Genomic DNA, 26225 nt, shown 5'->3' on the forward strand with positions numbered 1-26225 from the left:
CCGTAAGAGTTAGCAGAAAGGATGTACGCACATAGGCATGGACATATGCGGTAACTGGAGCAGAAGAGTATCATCTGTGTAACCACATCCTTGTCCTCGGAGTGGAGAGAGGGAACCCGATATCCATCGTCCTGTAAAACTCCCCAGTCATCACTAATATGGGCAGGAATATCCCATTTAATATGCACAAGGGGACCGCAAAGGTCAGAGCAGGGGGGCCCGGGGTGAAGAAATGCTGCAAAAAATTCTTGCAGATAAAACAAAAATGATGTTTGGAGCACAGAGCGGCTATGCTTTCTCCTTTATGGTGCAAATTAACTTCCTGACTCCAAATCTCTCAGGGCTGCAGCGCAAGTCATGAGAAGACAACCCAAAGACTTTGATTTGTGACTGTCAGTTAGAAAAGAAATACATGTCTTTCCATGCAAATGGTCACCTGGCAACAACTGTCATCATTTGAGAGAGCTTAATCGGTGGTGGTGGAGGGGTGGGGATAATGATGGTGTCCCATATGTATCATTTGCGAAAGCCTGATGATCATCATCTGAGATATTACAAACAACGACTCGCATAATTAAAGCTGTGTCTGTGGAGACTCACCTTCAGGTAGCCAATTAGTTTTATATTGTTTGTTTTGTATTACTATTTAATTTGAGTATTAACGTATTCAGGCAATTTGTGATTTGAAAAGGAGAAAAAATATTATTATATTATTATATTATATTTATATTGCTGTGTGAAGATCTGCTTTAAATCAGCCACAGCAGCCAGGGGTCTTTGAAGTAACATACAAGGCCGACACTGCCGATAGAGATGATTTGTCAAGTTTCAGGGGAGCTGACCTTCAGCATTGAACGGCATCGATTAGACAGAAGCAAGTGTGCACGCGCGCACACGCACGAGCGCCCAGCACGCCGAGCTTCCGATATGCATTCATGAGCGCTCGTCTACAGCGCATGCACTCATGAATACATACCAAATCTCCCACACAAGGGTGCACACGCATGTATACATCACATGGGGCAGTGAGACATGAAAACAGAGCAGTGCTCCTCTGCATGAGGCCAAGATGAGCAGAGCAATCAATCAAAGTGTGCGTGAGGGTCCCTCGAAAAAAAAAAATATATTTTTTAAAAAAGTACATCCTTTGATTACTGCTGTTCAGCCAGCGCAAAATGAGATTAAGAACACAAGGGTCCAATGCTGCCACCTACACACACCATGGAGTAGTGCGCCTGGACACCCGCTGTAACCCATTTGCGCCGCAAGGTGGCGCACTCCTGTCACTGACTCTCTCCCTCCCTCTCTCTCGGTCTCTCTCTCCTCTTTGAGATGCCGGAGTCTGACTGCAGCTCTCCTCTCATTCATGTTGAGCGCTGCTCTCGTGTGCGCACGGAACTGCAGAGCTGAGCTTTTGGAACCGTTGCTGCAGCTGCTGCTGCTGTTGCTGTGTGACCAGTCCCGGCGGGAATGGAAACATCTTCTGCTGCAACATCCTAAATCTATATTTACATTTTTTTTAAAAAAGAAAGAAAAAGAAATGCCATGCAGCACGAATGCAGAGGACGGTTTGATCAGTAAGTACAGCCAAACTTTTCGTGGTTGATAGTCACCTCGCAACTCGTCTCGGAACCCTTTCTCCCTCTCTCTCTCTTTTTGTCTTCTCCTACATCCGAAATGTTGGTGACATTCCTTCTCCCTCTCCGACCCTTCCTCTCCTTGTCGCCCTTCGTACCCCTCTTGCCGATGCCTCTCTCCCGACTTCCACTCTAAACAGAGCACACATGGACCACTCAGTGCTGCGGGGGGATCGGGGTTTGTGTTTCTCTCATTTTTGCGCTTTGGAGGGGAAGCAGCCAAACGCATGCTGAGGTTGCACATGGACTATCTGAAGGTCTTTTCTTTCTCTGGCTTTTGGTGGAATTGCTCAAGTTGTTGAAGGTGAAGGATTGCATTACTTCACTGGCGAGGAGCTGCTGCGGATTTTTTTTTTCTTTCTTGGATGCAAAGTGGCAGCATGAATGAGGCAGTTATAGTGCAAAGATGCGCGGCGGTGTTTTATGTCCAGCATGTCACAGCTTTTAATGTTGCTGTGGTGCGTAGTGAGGACGGCAGGAGTCTGATAGGAACGCTGTCGCAATGTAATAGTGGTGCCGTTTAGAAGAGCGATCAGTCACCGAAACCTCTGCTGAGCACAGCCGGCTCACCAGAAAATTGTACCGGACTTTTTAAATATATATATTTTTTTATTTTGTGGCCTGTTGTGATTTATCATGACGATTGTTTGCTGAAAACTTGTGATGTCGCTCAAGACACGAAATCAACTTGGAAACACGCGGAGAGTGCGCGTGCACGCTTGCATGCATGCAAGGTCTCATATGTTTGGTTGTTGTGTATGCGCCTAGACGCAAAATGTAAATGTTTGACCTATGAATCCGAGAGCTCGTGGGTGTTGTTTGCTTCCACGGCTGTGTGTGTGTTTGTGAGATATGAGTGGATTTGCAGATTTTGTGTTCCTGTGTGTTTGTCCCATACCCTCCCACATATAAAAATATATATCCAGGCGGGCACACACGCACGCCCATAGCGTCATCATTTTTGGAGGCACGTCAAACGTGCTCTGACAGTTTTGTGTCACCTTATGAATTTTTGACTTGAAATGCGTAGGTGAGGCAGACAGGCTGATTTTGAGAGACTTACGGGCATCAAGCCACCAGTTTGCCTGCCAAGCACACAGAAAAAGGAGGGGGGGGGGATATATCTCTTTAGGTTGTGTGTGTGTGTGTGTGTGTGTGTGTGTGTGTGAGAGAGAGACAGAGATGTGAGCCGTCTCTGCATATTCCATCCTCATCTCCCTCCCTCTCTCTCTACTTATCTCTCTCAAGGGTAAACTTGTGAGCATGAGTGTGTGTGTGTGTGTGTGAGATGATGTGTGCTATGTGGAGAGATGGAAAGAGATGAAGGGAAATAGAAAGAGAGAGAGACCCCCTTTCTTAAGTGTGTGTCTGTGTGTCATGTTGCGCCTGTGCTGGGACCCGTCGATAAAGCAGGAAACCCTGAGCATCACTTCCACTCCGGGGCCGAGGCGTGACATCCAATGTGACTAAGTGACTGGGGAAAATATTAGTTCCTGGTTGCACCCGGAGAAACGCAGTGGGGTTTTTGTTGTTCTTGTGCTTTTTTTTCCAAAGGTTTTTAGGCCAAAATGAGTCACAATCAGACTCCGGCGACAGCGGTGCTGGATGTGCTTTGAGGTGCTTGCAACCTAATTACCTAGTTTATTCTTGGAGTCTTTTATTATTAAATTGTTCATAGAGGGTATGATATTCTCTCCCCCTGCTCATTATGCATCCTGTTTCTACCTACAATAGACGTTCTGTGGGTAAGCAGTGTTATAGTCGCATCGAAGTGGACTTCTGGGATTTCTCATGTGGCTTTTTAAAAACAACTCCATACTCTGTTGGATTAAAAAAAAATTGTCAAAAGTTAGGGCGACATTTAATTAACACTTTCTTTGTGGGTGATGTGTCACACGTGCCTGTAAGCAGGTACTTTTCTGGCATTTTAACCTCTTTTATTTAACCCTAAAACTGTAATATACTAAAGCTTTGGACTCATTTTTGAAATTGCAGTATCCCTTTGAGGTTAATTAACTGAAATTAATCAAAGTAATTAAGTAATTACCGCATAGTACTTTTTAATAAGGGGTATTTCGATGAGCAGCCTCATTTTGGGTTCGTGGATGCGACTTAATTATGTATGCCTCTGCTTTTTTTGGCGCTTCCTTGACATTGAATCACTATAACCATCTTAGACGCCTGCCTGTAGTTCGGAGATGGTTTTGTTTGGGTGAAAGCAGCAGCCACCGCAGGGAATCTGTGTGTGTAGGAGGGTCAGGTAGTGGTGGTGTGGCGGAAGGGCTGCTGGAGCCCTGTCTTTACTCTCAACCCTCAGATCCCGGCTGAGATGAGAGCCGCAGACAATCGACAGTGCACCCTGCGGTCCGTACCTCGAGTGCTTTTAACAAATAAGGCCAGGAGGAGAGGGGGGCGAGCAGAACTGCAATAAAGCAGACTGATAAAGCAGTCTGAACTCAGTCGGTGTGAGAAACACTCACAGGAAGGTTGGCTATGGTAACGTGTCTGTATGATGCAATGAAAATGACATTTAGCCGACGGTTTGTTTTTTATTTTATTCCTGTCGCCTTTAGAGATCTCCATTTAAATACTGTATGTGCAGCTCCGGTGGGAGCCGAATTGCCGACCCAGCGGTGTTAGAGCTGCGCGCTCTCTCCTGTTGAGCTGCTGATGACTAGACTGCCAAGAAAAGTGATATTGTGTGTCAGAATACCAGTCTGAATGCAACAAACAACACATTTTTTTCCTTCCACTACTTGAAAGGCAGTTTGTCTCCCTAGTTTAGCTTATGCACGTGGCTCGGATAACTCAGTGACAGACTAGAGCGCCAAATACGGTTTATCAGAGCAACATTCCCACCAGGTCACATACTTGATTACAACCAAAAGCAGTCAGCCGACGATGGGATTTTCCCTCCGCTTGCTGCCTATACATAGCTGTCAGTCGTTCCAATAAGGAGATCTGTTTTTAAAATAATAACTTTACTGTTTTGTTATGTGTGAGCCCAGATAACCAAGTGCAGGACACCTTCAGAGTGGTGGAGTTCAGTGGTTCCACTGAAAACCTCTCGATCAGATCAGAGCAGCGTGGCTGTGCGAAGGACGGGTCGTGGTTGCCCATCTGTCAGTCACTGTTTCAAAGAAAGAGGATTGAATGATCTAAGAATGAGAGGAACATTAGAAAAAGGAGCTTTCATCGTTTATGTTTAGCCAAAGCTTTATGATTAGTGCTCATTAATATGAAGCATTTAGTAAGAATTTAAGAATGTATTTTTCCTTTTTTAACGATCAGCCACTGACAAAGTGTTTACAGCACCCAATTTTAGGCTGAACAACAACAACAAAAAATCAGACCTGGGAAGGATGCAAGAAGAAACGATTGGAGCAAAAGAGAGAGAGATGGAGAGAAGCGATGGGGCTTTTAAGTTCCCCGCATCTTTTTGATGCAGCCTCTGCGCTGAAAGGCCATGGCAGATCAAACGGGGCAGGCAGATTGAAGTAGTTCCTCTTGTAAGGGGGAAGAGACGCTCCGACGCCGTGCAGATTCGACAGGTAACCGCGAGGAGTTGGGAGCCACTTTCGCACGCTGCGTAATTGGAAGCGCTCGCTTCCCCCGTTGAAAATAAGACTTGCAAAGGAGCTTTTTGATTGTCGTTAGCATCGGCGTTTGGAATTTGCAAGCGAGACGAGCGGCAAGTGGGTGGGCGGGTGGACGGGGGGAGTTATTTCCTATCCGGGTGAGCGCGAGGATAATTCTGCCGCTGTTTTGTCAGCAATTAAAAGAATTTCAGCATCCCAATTTCTTGTGCTGCTGCTGCTCCAGACCACGCAGCTTGTATTTGTTGTCCCAAATGGCCAATTTCTGCCTTATGTTCCGTGCTGTCTGAACAGTTGAGGCAGCAAAATAATCTGTGTGTGCGTGTGTGTGTGTGTCTTTGTGAGCGTGTGCACGACCCCTATCTCCATGTGCAGCCAAACAAAATCCCTGAACTTCCTGTTCTTATGCAGCATCAATCCAATCAACATATCCCCATATTTCCCATACTCAGATAAGTGTGTCTGGGAAATACACACACGCGCGCGCGCGCGCACGCACACTTGAATATCCTCCCTTAACTCTCCTTTCTCTCCTTGTATATATTTAGTGCTGGGCCAAGGTCAAAGTTGGAGTGCTTCATTCTTGTTTTTTCCGTACATGGCTTACAGATGCAGATCTGTCTTCTGTTATCTGTAATCCTGGTTAGACTTTCCCTGGGCTATGGGGACGTGTGGGAGGAAGGTACAGCAGGGAAATGATAAAAAGGAGCAGAGGGAAAAAAGGATGACAGAAGGAAGGATAAGGCGGCTACAAATCTGTGACTTTTTGGGCATTGCACCTTGAATATTTAACTTTAACAGACATCAGTATGAGGACTTGACGCGCTATAAAAGGTTCCACTGTGATTAAAAAAACAAGAGAGAGACTAGATGGAAGGGGTTTCCGAGTGATAGGTTTGTCTTGTTTATCTGAAATCAACCCCCCGTCCCTCCCCCCCACCAGAAATAGGCGAGCTTTAGTGATAAAGTACTCCTTTTCTTTGCCAGAGTGGGAGGAAACTGTACTATATGAAAGTCGAAACTCACAATCCACACAGCGTGACATAAAATAAATATCCAAAAAACAGATACAACACCTTTCTCTACATGGAGCTCTTTCTCGGTGTTTATGAAGCAGTTTAAATTTTGCTCTTGAGCTTTATCGCTTCCTTTGGAGAGAGAAGAGAACGTAGGTGACATCAGAGAGAATCAGTAACAGCGGGCAGGGACCGATTTCGTTTTTTAAGTTGCTATAGTGGCACCATGAAAGTGTTTGTTGAAAAAGGAGAGAGAAAAAAAGCTCACAAGGATGGGCTTTAGGAGGGCTCGCTGAGGTGTGCAGAGGTGAGCGGACAGGTGAAAACGGTAATGTACAGTGTGCTCGGCTAGGGCTCGGTGAAGGGGGGTGGGGAGGGGGGAGTAAGCGGGTATAAGAGGCCGGAGAAATTAGAATGTTGTTGAGGTGAAGAGGTCGGATGCAAAGGTAACGGCGGGTGTTACACTTCTCTCGGTCTTGCTTTCAGACAATTTTCAGGTAAAGCACTTCACAGTTGCAGAGAGGAAATTGAAAACAATAAAGTGGGTTTCAAGCAGAGCACCGGGAAATGAGGAAGTAGCCACAAGGCCCCGAAGAAACTTTCAAATTAGGCAAGTTGTTTTTGTTCCTTCAAATATCATGCTGTCTGAAGATGAACAAGTATGTCTGGCAGCTTTTCAACTCGGTATGTAATCTAATGGAGCAAACTCTCAAAACACACTGAATCATAGCTGGTGGCACACTCTGTTCTGCCCCCCTTAAAAAAAAAACACACACACACACACACACACACACACACACACACACACACACACACACACACACACATATATCTATATATATCAGGGAAAGAAGAAGAGTAATTGCAGAGGGGGGAACAACAGAGCATCAGCAGAGCAGAGTCTTGGAGAAAAAAAAACGCAGATGAGTTTTAAAGAAAGTGAGAAAAAAATTGAATAAGGAACCGGAGGGCAGTGAGGCAAAGACAGAGTGACTGCATTCCTGACAATGTGTCTCAAATTCTGAGACTCTAAGAAGAAGGAGGAGGAGGGGATGGATAGAAAGTCACTGAGGTTGAAATCATGCAGCCCTAATTCAGGTTTTCCTTGAAGTGATTAGGAATTCAAAGGCATCAGGAGAGAAGGGAAACGTCACAAAGAAAGAGCTGAGAGAAGACACAGCAACGAGGGGCCAATTCCAGTGTGGCCCCTTTACACTTTAACTGTGAAGGGTCTGCCACATTTAAGTGCTGTTCCAAGCTAAACAGCCTCGAGTGGCAGTGGGTTAGAAGGCCTTCAGGCTTATGGACCGCAATCTATCAAGTGCAACACCTTATTTTGTGTCTGATATCAAATTCCATTTGATTTCAAGCTTCAAGATTTAATCAATTTTTGTTCATGATCAGGAATTTTATTGCCCAAGTAAAACTGAATGGTACAGTCCGTCATTTTTTGAGTTTATATATTAGAAGAAAGTTGTTGAGGGTTTCTCTGTAATATTGTAGGGTCTTCAAATATCATATATGTTGTCAGTTGGCGTTATATAACGTGAACTAAATTGAATTGAAGTAAAAAAGTATATTGAACTCATAAATATACGCAGGCTAGTGTGTAATTTCACCTCCATAACAAATGAATACATCCACTCAGGGCTTTAACATACAAACATTTCCCCAAGCATGTTATTTATTATCCATATTGTTGCAATTACTTAATGTCAGCAGATTAGACGTGAATCCCTCTAAGCAACAAAGCTGGTTAGAAGCTAACATTATGCTAGCTAATGTTAGCTTTGAGTTAAAAAGTAATACTTTCCCTGTGACGAACAGTTTGATAAAATTCTCACATTTTGTGAGAGTTTATTCGCTAAGTGTCTGAGTTCAACGACGTTAGAGCCACTCCACATTTCAAAGAAAGTTTCATTAACGCTAGCTAACAGAGGCTAACAGCAGCGCTTACCAACAGAACAGTTCAAGATACAATAACTCACTCAAGTATCACTGTTATTGGACAGAAGTGAGTTTCACTGACTGATCAACTCATATTGGACTCCTTTCACAAAGTTTTACGGCTTCTTCCAGAGTAAATAAACATGTACATGGAAATGATATTAGGCTTCCATCTGTATCTAAGCTTTTAAGATTCAAGTGTGACACCATACGGAGTTACACTCTTCCAGGATTGGGAGCATGCAACCCAAAGGTTGGAACAGGCCCAGAGTGACATGGGTGACTCATTTGATAAATCACGTTTTTCCGTCTCTGGCGATTTGGATCACAAGACTTATTGTCGTAAGTCAGTATCCGTCTGCTGATCACTTTCTTGTGATGGCCTCATGCTTCTTTACTCGAGTGCAGCTTCAGAAGATTTTAAGTTAAAACACAACATTTAGAAATTTCTCTACTTAACCAACAAACAGACTATAATGGGTGCGGAATATGTTCAGCAACAACACTCGAAAGCCTCGTTTGGATAAGATCGCTTCCTACAAGAATGCGAGCTAATCAGGGAGTGATGGTACGTTTGTCCGAGCCTACAGCTGGATGTAGTGCTACATGGGATTTGATGAGGAGGTGAAGCTGTGATTGTACAGAGGTGCTTAGAAGTCAGTAATATTTCATCTGAGTTGGTCTTTTTGTGGCATTTGATTTGGACGAGCCTCAAACAACCTGTCAAGCATGAAGAAATAATGACGTTCACATAAAAAAGTGGGGTAGTGGCATGAGTCTTAATTAGTTTTTCCCACACAACTACACTGTATGAAGATGGAAGAGCAAACAAAAATAATTCCATATATAGACCTAATTTGTGACTAAATCTGATGGAGGGATAATCGTCCAGCCTCTCCAGTAACTTCCTCATTCCATGAGCAGACTTCAACTCCACCATGTTGGAGTTGGATTTGGTTTAGGTTGCATCAGTTGTCCCTTTTCTGCTCTGTAGCCTGTTTTTGTGAGCTCACTCTAGTGGCAGCAAGCACTCTACCTGCTGCAGGTTGTAGCTGGAGTGCCTTTACAGCTCTCAGTGAATAACCAAGCAGAACAGGGACAAACATCGCCAGCTGCTGTTTAAGATGGAGGGATTGGGGTCTGTCAGATTGTAGATCGAGGAACTCCTATAGGGAAACACTTGACGGTAAGGACTGGATGTAGCTGAGCTTTCAAAATAAGAGTGAGGATATTGCCCAGCGGTAGCTCATTTGTGTTGCTGTGTCAGACAGTTGAAAAAATACAACAAAATACGCTTGGAAGACTGTCAACATACCTGGGCAGCCTGTCCAAGTAGTCTATGTGTGAAAAACACGGTTATTGTGACTACTCGCTGATGCAGCTACAGTTTGAGGAATATTTTCAGACAGCCACTTTTTCCTGGCAATTTATGGCATTGATTTTGCCAGATGATTTGAAGTGTTAAGTTGTATTTGTATCCTAAACGGTTCCAAAAACAATGTACGGTAACATCATTTTTATCACAAGTCACGAAGAAAGAAAAGAATAAATAAAGACTGAAAAAGAGTGTTTGAGTGTTTATCACGCAGCCAACAAAACCAATTTAGCAGCTGGAGGAGAACATAAGGTAAACAGACATAGTCATCGAGAGGGATCCTGGCAGGTCCCCCTTGGCTTTGCTGTGAGGAAATGACAGGAATGACAGCAGAAATGCTGAGTCAGCGAGTGCAATGACACTCCCCCAATCATCACACACATGGCTGTTTGTGCACGCTCAGACACACACATCTCATTTTGTTGAGTGCTCGGTCAAACACAAACCTGAATGCGTGAGGGAGGGGTGGCTGTAATGTCGTGTGAGTGTGTGTGTGTGTGTGTGTGATGAGAAACAGGATCAGAGAACCATTTGCAATGCGCGCCGTCATCTGTCTCTCATCTTGAGAAAAGTGTAACTTCCAGGTTCAGCATTTTTCCTCAAGGCCATCCCAGCAAACGTCCTTGTTTCTTTTATGTATCATCTATAGGCTCATATATATCTTGTTGTTTGACTGCTTTTGAATTTGACATGTTTAATTGACTCTGAGCGCAAGTGGTGCAATGAAATTCAATTGATCTCAAGTTTACTACTGGGCCCGTCATCTCGAGTGGGCATTTATCTGGGCTGAACTCAGAGAGGAAGGAGAAGTACATTAAACACGCCAAAATGTAACCACCTTGGCTTTTGTTGTGATAGATTAACTTCTTCCTTGGTTTGAGAAGTGAACTTTCCCCTCTCGGTTTAAGCCTCTTTGGGTTCTGCCAATCCAGCTCAGCTTTCTTTCTTCCATTTGCCTTAAAAGCAATCCTGGCAGCTAGAAATCACCCGGAATTCTGTCGCAAAGACGGATATGGTTTATAAGACACAGAAACAGTGCAGTATTGATAGTAAATGCCTCCTCTCAACCACAAACAAAAAAATAGGAGGTGACACTGCGTGGGTCAAAAAACATCTTGAAATCCATTTAAGGCACCTTGAATTTTCCTGTTTGAAACTGGCGTCTCTGCGGCCATTGAGTATGCTGCTTTTATAGGGTGGTGATGCATGGGAAAGCATTTTAAGGTGGTGTAGACGGGCAATTTAGCTTTTAACAGATGCAGGGGGTTGCAAATGGACGGAAATTGGAGAGAAAGTGTTGAGTTCGGTGGAAGCAGCAGTGACACAACCACAGGAGAAGCTTTTGTCTAGCGAGATGAATTTACTCAATAACCTCCGCCTAATGGGGTTGTCTGTTATTTTCTGTTTTTGTGCCTATCTCTATTCCTCTCTCCTTTCTCCACAGCTGAAGTATTGTGCGCTCTTATTTCGTGTGTTATTCTCACCCCCTCTGTCTCTTTATCCTCTGTCTGCGTGGCGCTGTCTTTCTTTTCATTCAGGAGGCTCACATTGCCTTCTAAAAGCCCAGAGAATTCTTAAGTATTAGCTATTATTTCAAGCCTTTTCATGTTTCTCATCACACAGTGCTTTTGTCCACTTTTTCGTTTATGCAGATCAGAGTTGCTCTTACCGCCAGCTACAATCTAATTTTACTGTGTGGAGGTATATTGGTATCAAAAAGCCCAAACTCATTGTTCATCACATCAGAGAGCCAAGTGTTTTGAAATCAAGGCGCTATATTGTGTTATAGGCTCATTTTGGGGTTGCTGGTAGATAGAAATCTAAAGTCACATCAGACTCGTACACGTCTTGTTTGGATTTCACTTTTAAAACTTTTTTTTTTTTTTGCAAATCCTACAGCCTTGTCTCAACATGCTTGTCAAACTTTATGAGACTTGCTTTCATGTAGTCTTGGCCTTTGGTCTTGTGTGAGTACCCTTGACTTTTGTAGCCACACCAGCATCACAGCTCTGGAGATGGTTAAGTCAGCCTGCCTGTCTATTACTTCTATCCACATTGGGCAAAAAAACAGAAATGAATGGACCAAATGGCATTCATTCTTGCTGCATTCTTGCTGCATAAATTTTCATTCATCACACACACTGTGAGGTTGTCACTTGCGGTTTTTCTATAAAATTTAGAGCAGACATTCAGATTCCCCTTAAAGATGACCAGTTGCTCCAAAACTGATTACATACAAGCGTCTGACACTCCAAAGCAGTTGACATTGATTTTGTGCCTTCTAAACATTAACATGTATGCAGTCTCGCTATTCTTTAAGTTCTCGAGTAACATCTGCACTGTTCTGCAGTGTTATTTGCAGAACAGTGCAGATGTTCTGCAATTAAGCCATACTAACAAATCACAACAATAGTTGCCTTGAGGCGCTTTATATTGTAAGGTAAAGACTCTACAATAATACTGAGACGACACTCTATGGGCAAGCAATTGGCAACAGTGGGGAGGAAAAACTCCCTTTTAATAGGAAGAAACCTCCAACAGAGCCAGGCTCAGGGAAGGACGGCCATCGGCTGCGAATGGTTGGTTAATGATTAAATGCCGAGTGGTGTTAAACACACAGAGAGTGAAAAGACTTCTGCAGTGTTATGTACAAGTGCAGGTAATGTCTCATTTTTTCATTGTACTTTTTTATTGTTTCACAAGAAAGCGTCCTCATTTTAGGCAGTTGGATTCATGTGCAAACACATGGCAAGATTTCATACCTCTGGTTATTTATGCAATGTTGAGTGAGTTCTGACTCATGGCTTCGTGACTTGGTGTATCGCCCATTTGGACTTTGGACACCCAGTCTATTTTCTGACAAAATCTCTTGATGATCTTTGTGCCTAATCCTATAGGATGTGTAGCATAAAACATGGATCTCAAAAATCCTAAATCTTAACAAATAAACAGTTTTAATAGACCTCTAAATGTCTTTTCCACTTCCATATAACTAAAAGCAGTGGACAGTGATATGTTGTTATCAGCTGTTCCACCAAATTGAATGGTTGGATTGCTTAAAAGGTAAAACAAAAGGCACAGAAATTGGCAAATAAACCCATCCTGATCTTGGTTGCTGTTGCTCAAAAATCATAAAAGACATCATGTAGCTAACTTTAATGCAGCATTGTTCACTTAAATATATCACACATCCTACTGGCAAATCTGGGATGTGCTGTTCAGCCTGTTTTGTTCTGGGATTCTTGGGGTCTCACTGCTCTTCTTTCTGCCTCAAACTTTCCATTTATGCACATAATACTGCAAGAAGGTGTCCTCATCCTCCTGACTTATGCTTCCCACATATGCATACGGAGAGGCAGGTAGGTCCCCGAAGAGAGCCATTCTGCCAAATATATATTACTGCTAATGGAAATAGCAGTCTTTTTTTAATATAGTGGTCTTGAATTAAATACTGCCAGCATAAGTCATCTCAGGGCACTTCATATGGTACGGCTGAGACCACAGAGTGTTATAGAGAGAGAAACCCACCAGTTTCCTTTGAGCAAGCACTTGGGGTGGGGTTTAGTGATTTGTAATCTTAACCTCCTTTTTTGTTCTTTGCTTTGGCCGCCCATTACATTCCAGATGAACTGTCACACTTTTTAAATTGAATTCGTTAAATTTGAGATACCCCGAAGACACTGCTCAAAGCGTGTTTGCGCCACCCTTCTTATGACGGCAGTTCTTCTTCCCTTCAGCCTCCTCATCTGTTTTTTTAATATAGATGCCGTGTAAGATGTTTTATTCCTCCCTCCTCTCTCTGACTAGTATTGTTGGTTTTAGAGATCTCAGCAGACTGAATAGAGGAGGCTTTGCTGCAGGCGGCTCCTTCTCCCTAATGAGAGAAATGGAGCCGTTCGCTGCAAACGTGCACATCTGTGTTCGGCGCGCACGTGTGTGTTCGTACCAGCGCCTGCCTGTGTGTAAGCAGTCGGAGCAGCTGAGTGTTTATGTATGTGGTTTTGTGAAATTGCTCGTGTGAAATATTATGTGTGTGTTTGAGTCAGCGTGTTTCTGTGTGTAGCTGTGGGGTTTATTTTTGAGTGTTTTGTGTGCACGTGTGCGTGTGTGTTTCATGCCTCACGTCTCCACACACTGTTTCAAATTCTTTCCTCTTGTGGAACTGAGGAAACTGAACAGTTTATGTGGCTGTTGAACACAACATTTCATTTTCCCACTGTGTGCTGATGTAGTTGACTGGCTTCCCTGTGTGCTCCTGGAGGAATTCAGCTCCATTTTTCTTCCTCTCACTTTGTGTATAACGGCAACTGTGTGTGCCTTGTGTGTACAGTTTATGATTAGCAGAGTTCTTGGATTTCTGTCTTTTTTCTTTTAAACCAATCATAAATATTTAGGTAATGAGCCTCAAAATGTCATTCAGTGATTGTTGTAATTAACTCAAGAATCATTTATACTAATTGTTAAAAACTATGAAAAATGCCCTTTACTGCCTTAGGTGAGTCTTTGCTTTCTGATTCACTGATGCCAAGTATAGCTCAAGTCTGTTTTTATCTGATGCATTCCCATAAAAGAAAATCCTTAAAATTTACTTTCACATTATGTTATTGGAGATAGCTACCAAGCTAACAATGAGAAGGCAAATCAAGGAAAAAGCTGAATCCTCAACTGCTACAATGAGACTCCCAAAAGGTTGATTCTGTTCATCTGGACGTAGCGTTTTGTGGGAGAAACGTTTCGTCACTCATCCAAGTGACTTCTTCAGTCTCAGCTGACTGCAGGTTTCCCCAACCTTATAAACAGTACATTTGCACAGTGACTGAAACCAGCCCACTGAATGAACAATCGGCTGTGAGGTCAGTTCCTTGATCATTAATATGCAAATCGATTGAGCATGCATCAGGACTGCTATAATGAGACGATCCGGTCATTGTCCTCTAGAGAGGAATTCTGCTGGAGTGGTCCACTTGTATTGGTATTTACCAAGTTGATTTCTGTGATGACCTTTATCCTATGATAAAATATTTCTGTCAAGATGGGAGCGGTGCCTTGGGTTTGAGGAATGGTGTTCCGTTAATCCAGTAGAGCTCCAGCGTCTTGGAAAATCAATTCCACTGAACACTGGAGCTGTTCTGGTGGGACATCATACTGACTCCTCACCTTATTAAGACACTTAAGGGCTCGTTACATCTGCATTTGTTGCCTTTGAGAACAGTAGCACACTCCAAAATTGACGTTGTGGCCGGGCTGAAGATACAACTGTTTTTTTCTACCATTCGATCCTTTCGTCTTCAACCCCCCGAATCCCAACTGGTCGCGACAAATGGCTGCCCCTCCCTGAGCCTGTTTCTGCCAGAGGTTTCTTTGTCCTGTTTAAAGGGTTTTTCCTTCCTACAGTCGCCAATTGCTTGCTGCTGAGAAAATCTTTGTTTTTGACTGAAATTCCAGACTTTTACTCCTGCAACAGTGCAAACACTTAGCTGCCCCTGACTAGAAGAACCCCCTCTTGTTGCCGGTCTGCTCCTGGATGTTAAAGTGAAACCAGCATATTTGCAGCTTGTCTGAAGACTTTCAAAACGTGTTTCTGAAAACATTTGAAGTGAGAAATAAGTCAAGAAGCTTTAAATTGGTTTTTATTTTGGATCAGTTTCCAGTTGCCTCATGTCAAGGCTGATGCCCCTGATTCACATAAGGAAAGCCTAGACTTAAACTGTATGCAAATAAGAAGGAGGCAACACGATGCCTGGGCGCTTGAAACCCAACACACCGAAGAGAAAACAAAGGTGAACTGCAATTTGAGGCTTAAAAAACATTATTGCAGACATTTTAGTGAAGTAAATGTGATGGAAATACTAATTACAATAAAACAGAAGCACATAAGAACTAATCTGGTTAAAAAATAATTTTAAGTCACTGCAGTTTTCTGTTGAACAGCTTTAAACGTAGAACCACAAGTATCTGGAAAACCTAAAAAGAAAAGAAGCTTTTATGTGAGGTATAGCTGAAATCAATCACACCTGTTCACGTCACTGCACGTCAGCACCCGGTGCTGTATGACTGCAGTATATCACCATGCTCTTCATGTCACTGTCACCGTGTGTGATGAGTGTGTTTCACACGTGCCTCATGTTTTGCCACAGCAGTTGAGAGGATTACTCTTGAGGCTACACAAAGAGAAAATACAACACAAAAAAAAGCATGAAAGAGTGTGAATTGACCATAAAGCGCTGCCGCTCTGAAGGGATTAGAAGGGGTTAAACTCCAGGGTGTGATAAAGACTAGCAGACAAACTGCTGCTGTACACGTGTGTGTGTGTTTGTGAGAGAGATGTACAAATACCATGACCTACTGGAACCACATTGTCATTCTTGAAGAAGTGGATGTTTGTGCGTTTATGCTACTGGATATGTGTGTGTTTTTCAAGGAGTGTGTGTATGTAAGCGTGACACCCCAGAGACACCCCAATTACCACACCGAAAAAATATATAGAGAAGAAGCAAGATGTGTTTGTGTGCATGAGGGCGCGCTCGCGAGACAGGGAGAGTGAGGAATTGTTGCAAGTGTGCCGTTTAAGAGTGACTTAGTGGCTGTTAGGAGTGTAGCATGCAGCAGGAAGACTGTGCAAAGCCTCAGTTCATCATGACAAATGCAAACACTAGCACCGTGGCAGTCAAGTTTTGTTTGTTACCTTGGAAAGCTGAAAAAATAAAACACCCTCTTATCGTAAATTACAGGCTTGGATTCATACATGTCCTATTGATGGATTTTTTTTATCAGCTTAAAATAGGTTGCCTTTTTAAACATCATTATACCACTGGCAAATTAGCTGTGGTGGCTTATTACGTTGTTCCTAAAAACAACAGAAACAGATGGTTTCCTCAGTCTCATGCTGTTGACGCGTTCCTTAATTAAAACCACGTTCCCCACACATCTTGTTGTTTTGTTGTATGGAAAAGGGTATATTTTTCCTTTGAGGGCATTACTCAGTGCTCATTAACAACCACCAAAGCGCTCTGAATAATGCTTTCTTTATATTACAGGTTCACGCTAAGGCCAACAAATTTGATTATTTTAACTCTGACAAGTAATGCCCCCTGACCTCTCTCGCTCTTGCTATGTTGGCACAGATGCTACTAAATACTACAATACCCATGAGCCTCACTGTTTATCACTTTTAAGAAGTCAGTCGAAAAGGATTTGGGGTGATCATTATGAACAAAGCGCTGCAGCATGGCTTCAGAATTCATCTAAAATTATTGATGACTTTAGTACGGTGGCCCTGAGAGGTCAAACGCACTGCAATACTGCAATCTGCAGGTGGGCCACCGTACTTTAGGCTAATATTAGCCTTCACGCATGAGTCGACTTACCTCCTTGCTATGGCGTTAGCTTGGGCCATTCTCTCTGATTGACCCCAGTGTGTGACTCAGGTTGTCTTGTGTTGGAGTGTCTGTTTCCTTGTGCGTTTTCGGGTTTCCCTTGAAGTGTTTCATGTCAGTTGATTTCCTGTTGTAGAGTTTTGTGTCTTGGATTTCTGCATCAGCCTGATTAAAGGTTTGTTTTCTGTTAGCTCAGTCTGCCTTTGGAGTTTGGGTCATCTGAAATTCATGATGCTGCTTGTGTTTCAAACTGTGCATGCCCCTGGAATGAGCAAAGTCTTTCACTCGAATTAACTTTGGACACAAGCAACAGACCTAAATATACAATTATAAGCTACCGTGTAAGTTGTTTAAATACAGAAAAATCCTTCAAATCCTCCAAACGCTAAATTGCACTGCTTATGTGCAACTTTCTTCTGTTTGTGTATTGGACTCCACATTATGTAGCAAATAAAACCCTGCTCGATTTGCACTTAAAATGCTCAACCTTTGTAACAAAGATCCCAATGCAGTGGTCTTGGGAATAAAAGGAGTACACAATATAGAGTATTACATGGTCCCCCTCCACCCCCCCTCCCCCCATATTGCCGACACGCTCCTGCAGACATGACATATTCGAGCTGGCTTAAGATCAGACGAGCTCCGCAGTTATTACAAATTCCTAACAGTCCCCAGGCAATACTAGTCCTGTGTGGATACAGGGTTCTGGGAGGTCTCCGACCATTTGCACCACTAAATACAATTTGTGTAATTTTGCACCTCTACACAAACTTTCAGCTTTAATTAAGTTGGTTTACAAAAACTGTTTACATTAACATCATTAGTGATTACTATTCCATTAAGCGCGTAGGAATTGAAGTCTTTTTTTCTCTCCTTTTTTTATACACTTCCTTTATTTTCACAGGCTCAAAATTAATTGGAAAGTTGACCATTTTGGAGTTGTATGGGTTGTTCTGTCACTATTGCAAGACATTGAGCATCATTCTCTGTATATTGTTCACATATTTTTGGGGCTTGATTCGAGGGGGATTTCACCACTAACAGCTTGCACAACTGTGTGGCAATCATACTTTCAAACATCTCATTCTTGCTTTCTTTTTGCTCTGCTTTCCCATCTTCCCCATGTTTGGCGGCCCCTGTTTGGCTTCTGGAAATGATTACGTGCCAGACAGACCAATCAGATAAGGCCCCTACAGTGACTGCATAAGGTCATGGTTTAGGGTGAGATGTCACATTCCTCCCCTCTCTGATTAGATCCACTCTTCACACTGTTACACTGTAAACTGTCACAGCTGCGGGACTGCATTTGCACCGAAATCAAGCCCTTGCCTTACTACATCGTAATTGTTTCAAGAGGATACTTGGGTGATGTCATACTTGCAGACAACTCACTTCACAGACAACGTTTGCGTGATGTGCATTGTCACTGTTACACACAGGGAGACATTAATACACAGAACAACGAGAGACTGTGAATTGGAATTTGTTTTATGTGCAGCTGTTGTACTGAAATCCATTTTCCATTGCCAAAGTCAACCAAACCAAGTTGTGCCAGGCTAAGCTTGAACATGGCTAATGGAGCCATGGATTTTTATGTGTTTGTCCTGGTTCAGTGTTTCTGGCACTACATGCTTGGAGTCTCTGCACATTTTTTCCACATTTTGCAGGCTGGAAAAAGAGGCTACAGGGCCAGAGCAAGGGCTTTATACTACTGCACACACACATTTCTGTTCAAGCCCTGTGACCTGGGTTGACCTCTTCTCGTTGACACTTGCCCATCTGCACATGTGCCAGCTTCAGTCAGTTTTCAATACACAGTTTCAGTTACATCTCATTCAAAAATCAACACAAAATCATTGGAGGAGCCTGATTGTTGACATTTGTGTGTTGATTAGGGCTTTACATTTATTGTTGCTGATGTTTTGTTTGTGCAAAATGTGTGCCTGCTGGCGAAAGACGATGTCAGCTACAATGATACGGTGAAGGGGGATTACTACTCAAATGCAGCGAGTATATCAACTCAAACATCTGGTTCCCTCTGAGTGTGAGTGAGCTGTAGACCTGAGTGTTACCCCACTCCAGAGGTCCTTCAGGGAAATGAATGGGGCTAATGCACAGAGAAGGGCTTACACAGCCAGATTAACAGATTTTTATCACCGCAAATGGAACTTGTTTCGCAATCTGTAGAGCCTTCCTTTTTCACATAGTCACACAGCATAATTAGTATGCTTCACATGAACGGCCCTTGTTTTTCTCCCTCTTTTCACAGTCTCTTGCTGTATAAGGAGAGAGCTTTTTGGGCAGATGCTTCTGGTTTTAGTGTAGTGCATCTTTTTCAGCAAAACAAAAGTCACGGATACCTGGCTAAATTAACCAATGAAACACAACCAAGAGACTCATTATGTACAAAACGTTTGTTAACTTTTCTGAAAATGTTTTAGTCATTCTTTAAAATGAGATTCCTATCCAAACATTTCATAATACTGATTATTCCAGAAATCTCTGTATGTCCATCCATCTGTTCTTTGCCTATCTTGAGAACTGTTCAAACTTGGTGGGCTTATTTTGGGGGACATGAGTAAGTGGATGCAATGCCCAGTTTGATGCAGTTTGGAAAAGCAGCTCACATATTATTCAATTACATTTTATTTATGTAGCCCCAAATTGCTTTAAATTATAAGGTAAAGACCCTGATAAAGGGGTGTCCAACTCCAGGCCTCAAGGGCCGGTGTCCTGCAGGTTTTAGATGTGTCCTTGATCCAGCACAGCTGATTTAAATGGCCGAATGACCTCCTCAACATGACTTGAAGTTCTCCAGAGGCCTGGTAATGAACTAATCATTTGATTCAGGTGTGTTGACCCAGAGCGATATCTAAAACCTACAGGACACCGGCCCTTGAGGCCTGGAGTTGGACACCCCTGCCCTAATATAATGGAGAGAAAACCCCAATAATCACATGACATGAGCAAGCATTTGGCGGCAGTGGGAAGGAAAAACTCCCCTTTAACAGGAAGAAACCTCCAGCAGAACCAAGCTCAGGGAGGGGCGGCAATCTGCTGTGACCAGTTGGAGGTGAGATGAGGGAGACAGGACAAAACACACTGAGAGCCAGAGATCAATAGTAACTATGACTAAATGCAGAGTGGTGTATAAGCACACAGTGAGTGAAAAGAGGTGAGTTTACTTTACTAAGGGAGGGTTCAGGGTCACCTGATCCAGTCCTAATTATATACTTTATTGAAAAGGAAAGGTTTAAGCCTGATTGTAAAAGTAGAGAGAGTGTCTGTCTCTGGGAGCTGGTTCTGCAGTAGCGGTGCCTGAAAGCCGAACACCGCAAGTAATCCAGCAGTCTGAGAGCAAAGTGCTCTGTTGGGATGATATGGCATTATGAGGTCTTTAGGATAAGATGGGTGCTAATTATTCAAGACCTTTTATCTGAAAAGAAGGATTTCAAATTTCAATTTTTTTGTCCATTACTGATGTGTTTCCCTGTAGATTGACTGCTGCCTGCTCCACTCTGTGTGTAGTGCAGGGGCATGCATATACACACAAAGGTATGCTTGTTTGGCTGTCTCTGGAACCACATTGATTGACATCAGTGTGTCTCTTAAACCCTCAGTGCAACGTGCACATTTGCTCTAAAATGCTTGCAAAGATTGTCAGATAAGTGTACAGAATCGTTTTTATGATTTTATCTCATTTAATTTACCTTTTTGTCTTCGCTTTCCCATTACAAATGTTTGCATGAGCAGTTCTTCAGAAAGCAGTAAGCCACAATCTGGCCCCTCAGCATGCCATGTTTTGGACTGTCTATACAAACTAATAGTAATTTTAATAATAATCAGGATTGCATTTTTTAATGAATGAGTTCTGAACTAATGCTGCACAATGTTTTACTTATTTATGTGCTCACATTTTGCATAGGCATATTTCTGCTTCCTGTTACATCTACATTTCCTTCTCTTCTTTCTTTTATTTTCATGCATTTTTATGACAGGACTGTTTTTGGGTTGAAGCTGAGCCATTCATCTAGCATTAAAAAAAATGTGCAAGTGAATGTGTTAAAAATGTCTTACTGCTTTGTGATGGAAATGTTCAAAAAAGCGTATGGGGCCAGGCAAAAACAAATAAACAAATTGAGCCTGTGAGACGATAGCTGGTCATTGCCAAGTTACAGCAACTGAAAAAAAAATGTTTCATGAATTGACTGAAAATGTTCCAAAGCCCTTGAAATTTGGGATGTGAGGCTTTTTGACGGAAGTTATCACTTCTCTAACACTGGCACCGGTAACGGATATATGTTCTGAAAACTGGAATATGGCCTCTCACTCTGTGCCAAGAAATCCTGGCAAATAAAACCAATGCTTGTTTCCAGATTGGTGGTTTCAATAGCACAAACATATGGCAAAGGCAAAGTTGTCCTAAAGAAGAAACGGTCCAACTGAATCATTCAGCTGACTGTAAGTTATACCTAATTTGGAAGCTAAAGTGTTACAGGCAGACATCTAGTTTAAAAATGTTATTATAGTCAAAGTATCTTTGGCCAAAATGTGGAACCCTGAGTTGCACCTGATGTGAGCAACACTGTGGAGTTATGGCTGTAATTTGAACTTGGAAGGTCTACAGTAACTGCTCCTTGTACTTTTTAAAGTTGGCCTACCTCAGTTTTAGCTCGTCTTTAGTGTGAATGGCTGTATGTGCTAAAATAAGCTTGACCCTGAGTGGTGGAAGACTCAGGTCGGGATGTTGTCTGTGTTGTCCTTTTTCAACACATGCGAGACTCATCAGAAGATACCAAACGTACCAAATGACCAAATATCACCAAATGCTATCCCCGCTTTTTCACCACATGAGCTGGTGACATGCAGACAACATTGGTTGATAAACCAAGAAAACTTCAGGTAGCGCAGATCCCAAAAACGTCCCTTAACTGCAGGTTTTGCATATTCATAAGAAGATATCTAATTATAGAGAATTAGGTATCTCTTTAAGATTTCCAAGAACAACTTGTTCGAGTGGACTCTAACCTCATGAACTCCTCTGTTAAAACCGTCTCTCAGTGCCTCAGGGAGTCGTCCTTTCCAGGTTAAGAGTAGGTGGCATGTTTACAGTATTGGATTGCTCCCTTGGAGGAGGTCCACCGAGACACAATCCCTTCAGTCTCTGTCCCCCACCCTCCTCCTTCTTCCCTGTCTCTCTCCCATCAAGGCCTTTTTCATGATCTCACGCCCTCTTTGACCCTAAGGCCCAGGGGAGTCCTCTCCGCATGCCTGAAGGAAAAACAGTTTAACAGCAGTATTGCGAGGACGCTAGCTGTAACATAGCCTGACTGAATATTTATACAGCAGCAGCAGGTCGCTTTCTGTGGATGGATGATAAGAGCAACCCTGTCATTTTGCTGCTGAACACTATTTTCATTTTCCCAATGTGCTCCTGGCAGGAGCCGTACCAACTGGTCAACATTAACAGTGCCTAGGGTGTGTGTGTTTTTTCCACACTGACCCTCTTTATCGGTACTTTCAAAAAGCTAGAATTACTTTGGAAAAAGCCTTTTAGAAAGTTTGCCTTGACTCTCCTTTCTGCTTTCTGTCTTTATTATGTTGTCTCATGTGTACTTATCACTGTGTTAACTGCTTAAAGAAGAAAGCTTGTTATTATTATAATTGCTTAAAGAAGGGCAAGCAACAGTAACAACAGTCTGTACCTTATAATTTGACTGAAAGTGTTTTTCTGGGGGGGTTTGCGCGTGCTAGAATTATGTTTTCCGCACTTAAAGAAAAAGCAAATCGAAGGTGAGTTCCAGTACATCGCTGCTTTCAACGAGGACAGCTAACATATGTGGTTGATTATTTATGAACCCCTATGGGCTTGTGTCTGCCAGAATCTACGCCGCACTGCTGCACCAATCTAAAATATGGCTTAAAGGTTAACAGGAGCAAGTCATGAATATCTATTGCTGTGTTACAGAAGTGCAACAAGCTGCTGGACGGCCTTCAGGTCCTCTAGATAAACATACAGTCAGAGCATGGCGCGGAGGCTTTGGGTTAAGACAACAACAACTTCAGACTGTGGTGAGAAATCTAATTTGTGGCAGGGGAGCTTGAACTACATTTGTGAGACTGTGTAAAGTCCATGTGCTGCTACGATTAGGATGAGGATTTCTTTATAGTCATAGTGTTATCTGCAGTCTGGACTGCTTGAAATTCTAATCTACGTTCTAAATTCAGTGATTCGCACAGATTTAGATTCTATTCGTGGTGGGCGAGAGGCACGTGCTCACTTGCAGTTGTGTCCATTTGCATATGTATTTCCCTTTAGATGGTGTACGGAAAGAGGGTTTCAACCACTGCAAACATGCTTCCTTGCAGTACTCTAAAATCCTGTGTAGATGATGCTGTGCATCAGTTGAATATTGATTGGTCGACAAGTGGGCCAGAACAGGAAAGCGAGGGGTAGCGGTGTTCACCAGGAATGGAAGAAGCAAGAAAAAAAGTATGCTATGACTGCCGTTCTTGGCAGCGGGCAAAAGCAGTAAAAGTATCCCACACACCGGTTGTACCACGTACTTTGTCCACTGCCTCCTTCAACAACAGATTCTCTCTGCAGGTAGATGGGCTGTCCACACAGTCACAGCAGACTGCCAGCATGCTGCCACTGCGGAACCATAATTGTTGAATAATATGGAAAAAAAATTACACATGCTTTGTAACAAATGAATAGCTGGAAAAAATCATCTACTTCTCTGTGTCTAATGCTGCCAAGAAACATGCAACAGTTGTACTTATTCTGCTTTGCAACTTTTGGAGGCTTGGACTAGCAGCAGGTAAACCAGTTCCTCACATGCCTGCAGGTTTATGTTACAGTAGAGTGGATCTCCTGAGCAGTAGGACAACCTTTGCCAGGTGGAGTCCAAGACTGTTTATGTTCACATCTCAGACTCTACAGAAAACGTGAGACGAGGTTGCAACCACTGAACTCCCAAAATTGTTGCATGTCAGATAATAAATGGTAATTTAACAAATGACTTCTGACGTCTAACTGAGCAGCAATTAATGTACCTAATTTCACAAGCCTGTGTGTAGATGTGCTGTCTCTCACCCCAAACCAATTGCCCCGCCTCTCTCTGGTTCTGCTGGAGGTTTCTTCCTGTTAAAAGGGAGTTTTTCCTTGCCACTGTCACCAAGTGCTTGCTGCTAGGGGGTCGTCTGATTGTTGGGATTTTCTTATTATTATTACTTTAATATTTATAATATTAAGAACATCTTTGAATGTTCTGCCTGTAGCTCTCTTGGTGGATCACTTCCTTAAGGCCTTGCTCAAAACAAGCCGTGACATGAGTTGTGATTTGGCGTTATATAAAGAAAAATTTAATTAAATTGAGGTGACGTTAATTTAATTTAATTAATTTAAACATGCTATTGAGCATTTTATAGAATATGATTAGTATCTTACAAAAATGACAAACGAACTTTAAAAAGAAAGACCCAAAGGGAACGTACTGCTGGACTGCTATGTATGATCGAGCTGCCAAAGTTCAAATCTGTTGCAAGAGTAACAAATTCCAAGAGTCATTTTTAAATTCTTCATTTTAGCCCTTTTTGTTTGTCTGTATACTTTAATGAGGCAAATGGATACACATCATCTACAGTTGTAAGTGTAAAAACCTCCAGCTATAAATCTTGGACTGCTCATGACCTAGGTTTGAATATCTTCTCTGTCATTTGTTTCACTGTCCTAGTCATCAGACAGCAGTCATATCCACAATGATACTTTATTTACTCTTTGTAGGAAAATGATTCTTCTACTTAACCGCAGAAAGGTCAGAGGTGAAGTTCAGCTACAGAACAGCAGCTGTGGAGCAATTTCACCAGTGGGTTCTTAATGATTTAGTCTTCAACTGGAGATCGTCATGCTGGACTGTCATTCACACCAATATCAGTTCCTCTTTCATTCTTTCCAATTAAATGAGAATGAAAAGAACGTTCACACAATGGTTTAATCTGTTTCCCTGCTAAGCTGTGGCCCTAGCAGCAGCGCTGGAATGTTGTCAGGTCTTAGACGTTATAATCAGAACCAGATTCGGCAAGCCAGGATCCCGTCCAATCGCAATCAAGTTAAAGCAACGCCTCAAGAATTTGCCCCTCTTCCTCTGTGACTGTAACCTCACGTCAAGAAATGTAGCTCCAGATTTGATTAGCAGTGGAATTATAGCAGAGTCCTCCAAGTCAAAGCAAATTAGGCCCCAGCCCTCTGTTTGATGAGATTATTTCCCAGGGATCTCTCAAGGAAAAGAGGTCTGTTGTGGATTTAGTGTCAAATGTGAATGAAGTGTATTGTCTGCTTGTCCAAAATGTAAATGAGAAGATGGGTGGTGTGGAAATTTTCACATGAAGAGAATCAATTTTCCAATTGGAATTCACTTATAGCACTGCTGAGTTTTTCACCGTTCTGACACAGAGCCCTTGGCTCTCGCTCGTCAGGGCATCACTGGAACCACTTTGGCAGCCACCGCATCACAATTTATTACGACGGGAAGTGAGGGCGGGTTAGAAATATTCTTTGTGGACACTAATCATAGAAAAACATTCACTGAATGATTTTTTTTGTTGTTGTCTGGAGCCACTTGAATTTTTTCCTTTTTTGTGGCTTGGACAGAAAGCTGGAAGACATAATATTCGCCTCAGTTTACAGCTTGGACATCACTTTCTACATTGGTCTGTCTGTTTAATATTTGTATTAAAGTAGCATCGATGGTAGTGATTGATTTGTGTTTGAGATTTAAGAAATGCCTTTGGATTTAAAGATTTTTTTATTTAGAGATCGACTTTGTCTCTCTCGAATGCCTCTGCTTGCAAAAAGGAAGGAAAAAAAAAACAGGAAAACTTCCAAACCAGCCTAAAGAGCCCTCTGTTTTTATTACTGTGAGTTCCTTCTTTAAATATGAGTGCTAGTACTAATGAAACAAATGTATTCACACTGGTGTGATATCTAATCAAAATGTCACACAGGGATCATCTTAGGTTAAGTGCTTCTCAGTCTCCTTGAGACCGCCAGTTGGTACACTGCAGCATCTCAAACTAACTCTACTAAATGTGGAAATACTGTAGGATTAATAGTTTGGGTGATGACCGATAATAGCTTTTAGTACTTTTATATCCTCCATAGAATATACTCCAGACGTCAACGTAACGTCATTCAAAAATTAACCTGAGAAGCTAAATGATAATTCACGCTTTTAGAACAGCGATGTAGTTGTGCATAATAAAGCCGTGTTGGT

At 42.5% G+C, this 26225-nt stretch overlaps 1 protein-coding gene across 3 annotated transcripts in view; it reads left to right on the forward strand.

Moving 5' to 3' along the window:
* Positions 1–1379: 1379 nt before the first annotated feature.
* Positions 1380–26225, forward strand: part of LOC146364258 (plexin-A1-like) — a 309896-nt gene continuing 285050 nt past the window's right edge. For 2 of the 3 annotated variants that reach the window (XM_084916148.1, XM_084916150.1), the window contains exon 1: positions 1380–1577. The gene's annotated coding sequence lies outside the window, so the exon portion shown is untranslated. Of the gene's footprint in view, positions 1578–1613; positions 1942–26225 lie in introns of those variants that run through there. The other variant, XM_084916149.1, reaches the window with a different exon arrangement.

The sequence above is a fragment of the Perissodus microlepis genome, chromosome 20 (assembly GCF_051167445.1).
Source record: "Perissodus microlepis isolate ML-2025 ecotype Zambia chromosome 20, ASM5116744v1, whole genome shotgun sequence".
NCBI lineage: Eukaryota > Metazoa > Chordata > Actinopteri > Cichliformes > Cichlidae > Perissodus > Perissodus microlepis.